The 7391-nt window shown below is 43.1% G+C and overlaps 1 non-coding gene across 1 annotated transcript; it reads right to left on the minus strand.

Annotated features, from left to right (window-relative positions):
• Positions 1-870: 870 nt before the first annotated feature.
• Positions 871-977, minus strand: LOC112404504 (U6 spliceosomal RNA). Its single transcript, XR_003004109.1, has one exon. It is a non-coding gene; the product is annotated as a U6 spliceosomal RNA (small nuclear RNA).
• Positions 978-7391: the final 6414 nt, after the last annotated feature.

Below are 7391 nucleotides of genomic sequence, written 5' to 3' on the forward strand. Positions count from 1 at the left end.
ATATCTCTATTTTTCATTTGAATTTCTATTTTATTCCTTTCTGAATTAAATCTGACTAGGGCCCATGATAGTCTTCTTTTTTAAAAAATTAGTTAATTAATTAATATTTATTTTTGGCTGTGTTGGGTCTTCGTTGCTGCACGTGGGCTTTCTCTAGTTGTGGTGAGCAGGGGCTACTCTTTGTTGCGATGCGCGGACTTCTCATTGCGGTGCCTTCTCTTGTTGCGGAGCACGGGCTCTAAGTGCGCGGGCTCAGTAGTTGTGGCATGCGGGCTTCAGTCGTTGTGGCATGCGGACTCAGTAGTTGTGGCTCGCAGGCTCTAGAGCACAGGCTCAGTAGTTGTGGCGCACGGGCTTAGTTGCTCCACAGCATGTGGGATCTTCCTGGACCAGGGCTCGAACCCGTGTCCCCTGCATTGGCAGGCAGATTCCTAACCACTGCGCCACCAGGGAAGTCCGATAGTCTTTTAGTTTCTCACATTATAAGTCCCTTTTGAAAAATGTTTTTAACTATGCTTATTTTATGGTCTATATCCAATTAATATCTAGTATTCCCAGCACGTGAATTTCTTGGGTGTTCAGCAGTGCTGCTAAACAAGTTATTGTGTCTGCTGTCTCTGTCTCATTCAACTTTTTTTAAAATTAATTTTTATTTGAGTATCGTTACTTTACAATGTTGTGTTAGTTTCTGCTGTGCGGCAAAGTGAATCAGTTATACGTATACCTATATTCCCTCTTTTTTAGATTTCCTTCCCATTTAGGTCACTGTAGAGCATTGAGTAGAGTTCCCTGTGCTACACCGTAGGTTCTCATTAGTTATCTATTTTATACATAGTAGCATATAGATGTCAATCCCAATCTCCCAATTCAAAAAATGTGGAACACTTCACGAATTTGTGTGTCATCCTTGCGCAGGGGCCACGCGAATCTTCTCTGTATCATTCCACTTTTAGTATACGTACTGCCGAAGTGAGCACTCTCATTCAGCTTTTTATAAGTAGTTTTTGGATTATGGACCAGTGATTGGGAGCACATTAAACATGGAAAAATAGTACATCCTGATTTGGGGGCTTGAATCTGCAGAGAGGTTTTTGTTTGCTTTTCCTGGCGTCCAGGGAATATCATGGACCATCGTCTTATTTTAATTTCTAAGGCCAGGGGCTCTTAGGCCAGGCATGTAGTATAAATTTGTAGCTCAAATCTACTTGAGCACAGGCTCATGATTATAAATTCTTAGAGGGAAACTCTTCTTTCTCATAATACAGAGCTGAGGACACCCATATCCGTAGGCCAATGGATAGACTTCTTTTCCTTGGTCCATCCCTTCACTGACAGTATAGCTCTCGAAACTCCTGGTGAGCAGTAGTCTTGATAATAGTTCTTGCCTCCCTCCTGCTCAAGAGTCTCCTGTGTACCCCACTTCTCTACAGAAGCAGCTTTTAAAACTTCATCTACTTGATTACCAGAGGCATCAGATGAATCCCCAACAGTGCCAATTCCTACTTACTGCCCTGATTTTTCATTTTCTTATTTGATTTGACTTTCTATTCTGGGAAGTTTTGAACAGAAAAGTAAAAAGGATATAATAAAGACCCACACACTCATCCCATGTATTTAGTAGTTAACATTTTGCCGTATTTGCTTTATCTGTGTGCGTGTGTTTGCTGAACCATTGTAAAGTAAATTATACACATCATGACATTTTACCACTAGATACATTTACCCCTAGATACAGCGTGCATCTCCAGACATCAGGCTTTTCTTTACAAAATCGTATTACTATTTTCATGCTTAACAAGTTGTATTAATTAGGGGTCTCCAGAGAGATAGAACTGTGAGAGGTGGGGGCGGGGTGGGGGGGAGAGTGTGTGTGTGTGTTTGTGAGAGAGAGAGAGAGAAAAAAAAAGAACTGAGTAAATGGGAAGGAGAAAATTAAGAAGTTTTACCAGAAAATTCCTTAGCTCAAAAGGTCATGCATTTCTAGATTAAAAGGGTCCAGTGCACACCCAACACAACGAATAAAAAGATCTGCACCAAGGCACATTATTATAACCTTTCAAACACTGGAGGTGTTTGAAAGAGGATATTGAAAACTTCCAGAGAGGAGAAGAGCTGATACTCAATTGATCGGGAATGAGAATGGCATCACACTTCTTCACCTCAGCACCTGTAAGCTTGGGGGACAGAAGAGCAATGCCTTCATGTTTCTGAGTGAGAGTCATTTCCGGCTAAGACTTTCATACTCAGCTAGACTGTCAACCAAGTGTAAGGTTAGCATGAAGACATTTTCAGGCACAAAGTTCTTTTAGAATAACTTTTCACGTGACCAGTTGTAACACTACTGGAGGAAATATTTGAAACTGGGGGACTAAATAAAAAAGAAGACTGCGTGAGATCCTGGAGCAGCAGAGCTAAAACAGGAGAGAGGCACAAGAAATCCCAGGAAAATAGTGGAGGAAATCACAGGGAGATTGTCCCACAGGAGGCCCTGAGGGCAGCCTCACAGATTGGAGGGCTTCGAGAGGGACATCTCAGTGAAAATTGAACTGATAAATAATGTGGTTGATTGTACTGAGAGGTTTATTAGAGCTTTTGTCAGAAATTTGGGGGCTGAATTAGTGATGAGAAAGTTGAAAATGAAGGAAATGAAAAGCATACTTGTATAAGAAAAGACATGCAGTCATCTGTGTGGCTTATCTGTAACTAATGGTTACATAGTTTTAGTAATGTAAGCATTGAATCTTGTACTGACCAGTAATGTCATGTGAATGTACAGGGAGGATGGGAAGGTCACTGGGATGGGCTGGAGGCTATAGTATAGCTGGCTGGGGGCTAGGGTAAAAAGCTAAATCCTTATCTTCCATAGAATGAAACCAATAGATACTATTTAATATTGAAGAAAAATCAAGAAATGAAATATCAACGTGTTGTTTAGAAAAACAAAGGTAAGTATCAGGAGAGATGTTTAGAAGGAATGAAAGTGGTTGCCTCTGGGAAGCAGGAACCAGGAGTACGATAGGAAAGGGGACAACTGTTTTTTGTTAAAAACCTGTAGTACCATATGACTTTTAAAACAATATACCTACGTTAGTTTGATTTTTTAAAATATTGTTTAAATACAAAAATAAAAAATTTCAGAATTTTAAAAACTCTTTGCAACTAATTAACTGTGACACATTTCATGATGCATTGTAACATTGCCATGTTGGTAAAGGTCTAAGTCATCCTCACTTTCTTCAAGGGCAGGGTGTTCCGAATCTTTACTTCGCATTGTCCAGTGGAGTGGCCAGTAGCCATGCATGACTACTTAAATTAAAATTAGTTAAAATTAAATAAAATTCAAGCTTCAATTCCTCAGTTGCACTGATCACATTTCCAAGTGCCCAGTAGCCACGTATAGCTAGTGGCTACCATATTGGACAGCACTGTCCTAAACCACTCTCAGATTCATCCCTTCGTCCAAGCGCACTGCCATTCTCTCTGAGGCAGTATACAGTGGTGATTGAAGGTGTGGGCTTTGGAGTCAGACTACATCAGCTCAAGCATGGGCTTCATCACTTACTAGCTGTGTGACTTTGAACATATCACATAACCTCTTGGTGCTTCAGTTTCCCCATCTATAAGATGGGGATACTAATAGCGTCATCGTGTTCTAGGGATTGTAAGAAAGACTGTAACATAATGCTTTTAAATGAAGTGCTTAGCACCGTGCCCGGCCCATAGTAAGCACTCACAAGGTTACCTCTGTAGCTAGTACCATCATCATCTTCACGATCATCATTGTCACGCCCTGCTGCATATCTCTTCAGCCACTTCTGAGCTCGCGTGCAGTCCTGGTGGACAGTCCCCATACAGACTGACAGCTTCTTATTCCAAGGGCCTGCCTCCCTCTTTTTCTCTGCCCAAGGACTTCCTTGGGTGTTACATGACTTTGCTCAGTCGGGAGACAGAGAAGCCCAGAAATGCCGGGACTACGCATCCAGTGGAAGCTCACAACCAGAGAAGTATGGCGTCAGTGGATAAGTACCCACTTTCCTTGTTGGGGCAATTCTGAGGTGTCTTCTCCACTATCTCTAAGAGGCTCCCAGGGGAACTGAGCCCGCCCCACCCCCCACCCCCCCAGTCCACAGCAGTGACCTGATTGGCGAGGCACCTTCGTTGGTCCTTCTGCCATCCCTGTCTTACTTTCCCTCCCTCACTTGTGCTTCTTGGGGTCTGCTTCCAACCTGTACCCGTGTCATGGTCTCAGGATCTGTTTTGGTGGAACCCGCACTAAGACAGTCATCACCACCACCATCATCATCGTCATCAGTTCAGGTTCTCATTATCTTAAGGCCAAGCTCCTACAGTAGCTTCCTGGCTTGTTTTCCCATCTTCTCTTCCATACTCCAACCAGACCTATCTCAGTTTAATATAAATGTGGAGTTATGACTTACCTGCTTGAGGTCCCCATTGCTTCCTTCTTGCCCAGAGGCAGAGACTGAACGTAGTCCTGCAATAAAGAACTTGTACAAATTCCCCAGAGCCTACCTTACTAGCCTCACCTCTTGCTAGTTATGCTGCATACCATCCTTTAAACACACCATTCTCCTTTGCACTTCTAGGTCCTAACACACACTGTCTCCTCTGATTGGAGTAATAATAATTGCAGTGAATGGTTATTGACTACCTACCCTGTACCAAGCAGAGTTCTGTGCAGTCTGCACGGATTAGTTCATTTAATCATTAACTTTATGAAGAAGGTTTTAATATTCTCCCTGTATTAGAGATGGAGAAACCCAGGCTTAGGGAAGTCACATACTTAATAGCAGAGTTGGGTAATTCCAAGCTGATGCCCTATATTTGGCAGGAAAGTGACATCGCACACATGTAGGTAACTTAGAAGAAACCAACTTTACTCACCCAGGAGGGAGAGATGGGGGAATAAAGAGAGAAAGGGAGAGAAAAAAAGGAGAAAGGTCAATAGCGTGGGTGATCTGCCTGCCAGTCTACTCCATGCATATGTGCTTGCAGCGGAGAGAGGGCAAGGCAGGACTCTGCTGTTACCCACGTTTTCTGGGCCCCTTGTACTGGGAGCGCTTTGCTGGCTCAGTGTGATTACAGTGTTTACTTATCTACAACGTTCATATGACATAGCTGCCCAAACCCATGCCAGAGACTTCCTGGGAGATGGTGCATCCATCTCCCTGCAGGTTTTCAGGGCTGCCTTTGACTGTGTATAACTCGCCTGTTACAAGCTAACTCTCCAGTGCCTGATCCATGAACGAGGTGAGACCCCGTGGTCCTGCTTCCTTTCCCCACTTTCCCATCTGGCAGACACCTGCTCATCTCTTCCAACACAGGTCACACACCACCTCTGGGAAGTTTTCTCCGCCTCCCCTGGAAAGAACCTTTCCTCCCACCTGGGCTCCTGCTGCACCCTGTACACGTTTGTTTCAGCGCTCTCCCCTGTTGCCTTCTAATGATTTGTTCATATATCATGTTCCCCAGCTGGGGAGCGGATTCCTCATTAGAGCCCTTTTCTCCCTTCTTTCTCCAGTATCTGCTACAATCCCTTCTCTGTAGCAGCAGGAACTTTTCTTCTTTGTTTGGTTGTCAGGAAGGCAGGTCTCTGTGCCGTCTAGAAAAAGGAGTAAGATAAATTCTGAATGGCTATTTTAATCAGTCATGTTCTTACAGAATCTGGAGACAGAACATAATCTATTATATCTATATTCTCTTTCTGTCTCTTTCGTTTCTTTGTTCTTTCTATGGGGTTGCTGTTTGATCATAGGTCTTTTAGAAGCCAGTTACTGCAAGGGTAATGTGGTCGGTCAAGTTTTCCTCATTAGATCTGTGTAAACATTTTTTAAAAATCTATTTTCATACCCAGATTAAGACGTCTCCATCAGGCAGCCAAATCTCCCCGCCTCCAAACCCTGAAACTGGCACCATGCCTGAAGAGTTTCCAAGTTATCCTTCTGTTTTTCTATCTTGTGAAGGATGTGGTTTTTGGTTGTGTGATTCTTTTTAAGCTGCTTCATTTGTTTTTGGACTGATTAATAGCATAGCTACCCAAACTTGGACATAAACGTTAAATTCAGAATCTCTGGAAGCAACAGCACGAAGACACTAATTAGTTCATGTTTTCCATATGAATGGAACTCAAACACACAATCCCTGCTTTCTTGTTTTCTCTCTCACCCTTGACTATGCTGGCAAACCTTGCTTTCCTTTTTGGATATAAGGGGATTTGTTGGGAACAAAAAACCTTTTCCTGTACTTCACCTGCTGGATGGAATGAATAAAAGCCTCAGAGGAAGATCTAAATATTTAACAAATATAACCTCAACCCCCAAAGTTTTAAGTCTGGAATACATTTTACAGTCCAGATTTGAACCCAGGCCAGAAACATGCATGCGGATACCGATTATTTGTGTTCTTTGGCAGAGGGTCTAGAGAAGTGATATAAATTCAGTTGTGTGGGGAAGGAAAGGGGGAGAGAGAATGATCGTGTAGATATATTTAGCTTCCACTTGGTTATCTACACGTGCTGGAGAGTGGAGTCCACCTACCTTCCCTCTTCCATCGCTGACCTCTGCCTTGCTGGCTGGCTCAGTGCACCCCATGCTTTCCACTCTTGAGCCTCACTGGCACTGTGCTCCCTCCTGCCACAGGGCCTTAGCACATGCTGGTGCCTCTATCTGGAATGTTCTTCACAGCACACACTCCACCTCTTTACCTAGTCAACGCTTACTCTTCTTGCAGATATCAGCTCACTTCCTCAGGGAAGCCCGTATAATGGGGCTCCCCCCATTATATATTCTGAGGGCACTGAATACTTCTCCTTTATAAACACCTGTCACACTTGCAATTTTACATTCCCCTATATGATCCTTTGTGTGAATAGTTTCCTAGGGTGTGGCATATGTATACGGGAAAGATGATATGCAGGTGTTCATTTTTTTCTTTTAAAGTTCTATGTTTAATAAATCCTAAAAAGAAATCTATGTAGTAGTAGCTTATCCCTTTGTGAATATTTCTGCTTACAGTAGGCCTAAAGTAGATAAAACTGTGAACCCACCTTTCATAAGCCATATGAATAAGAAGTACCGTGATCAGGCAATGGGCATATAGGCAAAAATTTTGGAAGCAGTGTGCAAATGACTGTTGTACCCACCAGGCCTGGTGCATATTTGGGCCGTCATAAATATTTGTTGAAAGGCTGGACAAGTGATTGAATGAACAACTTAATGACTCCACAGGTGCCCCTCCCAGTGACGTCAGGCCAGCCGCAGGTCAGGTGATTAGAAAGAAGGCCGGGATTTCTCTTGAGGATCATCCACATGGATGCACACAGTAGAGACAGGTTGGAACTTTGTAGACTTAGAACATTCAGCTTTGGATACCCA

This window comes from Neophocaena asiaeorientalis, unplaced genomic scaffold (assembly GCF_003031525.2).
Source record: "Neophocaena asiaeorientalis asiaeorientalis breed wild unplaced genomic scaffold, Neophocaena_asiaeorientalis_V1.1 scaffold204, whole genome shotgun sequence".
Classification (NCBI taxonomy): domain Eukaryota; kingdom Metazoa; phylum Chordata; class Mammalia; order Artiodactyla; family Phocoenidae; genus Neophocaena; species Neophocaena asiaeorientalis.